The following is a 2,801-nucleotide window of genomic DNA, read 5'->3' as shown; positions in this document are numbered from 1 at the left end:
TCAGCAGGGAACAAGGACCGCACTGAGCTTGCCAGAGCCTTGGGAGGATGAGTAAATACTTGTAAGGGGCCTGATGCAGTTCTTGGCATGTGCAACCCCTCAGGAAATGGCACCTTAAGAATGATCTCCTCAAAGGTTTGGCCATGTGTGTGCCCTGTCAGTGATGAGGTGCTTGGCCCAGCCACTTACACTGAGCCCTCCTTAGCACCTGGGGGCAGTTTTTGGTCTCCTGGAGGAGACTGTCCCTGCCTTCGGGACACTTCCCCTTGAAGTCTACTTCTGTATTTTCAGGATTTTAGGCTTTGTTTATTTCAAACCACCCCCCTCCTCCCCTTCTATCATCTCTTCTCTGGGTCTCTCCCTCTGCTCCTCCTAACACATATAGCCAAGAGAAGTTATTAGGTTGACATATATGAAATTGTCATTTTGTACATCAAAACCCCCTGCATGTTGGGGATTTCGTGTGGTTCAGTGCAGCGCCAGGGCATACAGGGCCCTGGGCCCACACTGACCACTGTTGCACAGGGGCCCTGTCTCAGGTCTGGGGCCCTGTCAAGACGGGGCACCCAGGAATCTGCTTTGCCAACGCAGGGCCTGGGAAGGGGCCCTGCATCTGGCTGGTGCTGCAGGCTGGCAAGTCATCTCATGTCCCGAGAGCTCAGGCCTCTTATTCCATGTCAGCATTTTTCCAGAAGGTGATCTCTCAGATCACGTACAACCCCAAACTCTTATGGTTTATGAAATGTTGTTGGCTGCCTACTAGGAACTGAAGGTCACATGCAAACATGGCCAAGCCTTTGAGGAGATTAACGGGGCAGATGCATTCTGGCGAGTGGGGTGAGAGGAACGAGAACACAGTGGATCAGCAGAAGTAATTTCACATGGATGAAGTGTTGATGGTTGAGGCAAAGTACCTCTGTGAAACTCAAAGGAGGAGGCTGGGATAGGCTTCCTAAGGGGAAGGGGGATTTGAGGGAGGTCGTGGATGGGGAGAGGAATATTCACCTTCCCTTCATTTCATTCTGGTATTCCCAGCATACTAGGTCCCAAAGGGATTTTATCTGTTCACTGGCTCACTCATTCCACTGTCTGTTCACTCATCACATTCATACACTTATACTAGGCACTTACAGTGAGGATAAGGGAAACTCTGTCCTTTCGTTGATGGAATCTGACAATGGGACGGAAGGATGCGACTAGACATGAGTGCACACATCAGAACAGGAGGGGAAGCATTAGGCAGAGTTAAAGTGGGAAGAAACAGTGGTGACTGGCTCAATTCGGGTGGGGGTGGTCAGGGAATGCCTCACCTTAGGTTGAGGTCTGATGGTGAGGAGGGAGCCAACCTGGACACAGTCTGGCTCAGGTGCTGTGGATAGAGGTTGTGCAGGCCCCAGCCCCCAGGCGGGGTTAAGCAAGCAGTGCAGGAGCAGTGAGGTGTGAGAGGTGGGGTGGGGGATAGCTGATCCATCTGGGGAAATGGGCAGGGGTCAGACTACGAAGAGTTTTATAAACCAGGATAAGGGTTTTATGCTTTATTTTAAGTGCAATAGGGAGCCATTGAATGACTTTGAGCTGAGGAACATAATTTGACTTATGTTTTTTGGGAGCTCTCTCCAGCTACAGAATGAAGAATGACTGTTAGGAGGTAAATGTGGGAGCAGGGGGCCTGCCAAGGTTAGCACAGTGGTCCGGAGGAGAGAGATGATGGCGAGGCCAGGAGAGTAGCTGGTGAATAGTGCACAGATATTAACCACTCAGGATGCAGCAGGCAGAATAGAGAAGCACACGGAGTTAGGGAAAGGTCTCACTATTTAAGGCGATGTTTCTTAAACATCTTTTTTCTCTTCTCATGGGGAACCTGCACTTGCATCAAGAAAAGCATTCAGCAGTGATTCTTCATTGGAGCACACGCTCTCCCGCATGCCACCAACTGTCACATGACTGGACGTCCTGATTACTACATAAATCCCAAATGTGAGAGGCCTTACGGTGTCTGCGCTAATGACAGGCGATATGTATGCACATAGTCCAGCGTGACCTACCACTGAGAACTTGTTCTTTCCAATTTTGACTAATTCCTCCAAGACATTTAGATTTCTTGCTTATAAAGTCATCTTAGTTGGAATAATAAAAATCATTATTTTTTGTTAAGAAAAGATTTTTTTTAAGATTTATTTATTCGTACAGAACTGGGGTACAGGCTAGAGATGTGGAGGGTGAGAGAATTCACCAGAGACAGAGTGGGGTACAGAACAGGCAGATCTACTGAAGTACACTGCTGAGGGGAGCAGTGGGCGGGTCAGGAGAGGTCTGCTGAGCCATGCGGATCTCCTCCGGGGCAACCCGGGATCGAACCCATGCGGAAGTTGCTTAAGCTTCTGTGTGCTGTGCTTTAACCCGCTGCGCCACCAGGGAGGACCCAAGAAAAGATTTTATGGTAGCAAACTCTACTTAGTAAATTTCACCATCATCTTTTGTTATCACATGGCATCTAAAAGATTCTAATCATTTCTCATTTCCATTTTTAGTATGAGAAATCCTATTCCATGTATATTGCTCCATAAGTATTTGACTTGTTACTTGGGTTTCTTTGTGGGGGAGGGCTATTTCAAAATTTGATTTTTATCATAATGATTTTAATTTTTTTCAGGTCTAGTTTTCACAGACTTGATTTTGCAGATTTCAATTTTGTTAAGGAGGTGATTTTTAGTTTTTAAAATTATAATGAAATTTATTTTGTGCAGTTTTAGCCATGATTTTATTTTTGTGTTCTGTATTTTCTACCTGTAAAATTATGA

Source organism: Condylura cristata, unplaced genomic scaffold (assembly GCF_000260355.1).
Source record: "Condylura cristata isolate star-nosed mole 26May11 unplaced genomic scaffold, ConCri1.0 scaffold00011, whole genome shotgun sequence".
NCBI lineage: Eukaryota > Metazoa > Chordata > Mammalia > Eulipotyphla > Talpidae > Condylura > Condylura cristata.
The sequence above is the reverse complement of the archived record's forward strand: the minus strand, read 5'-3'. Positions refer to the sequence as shown.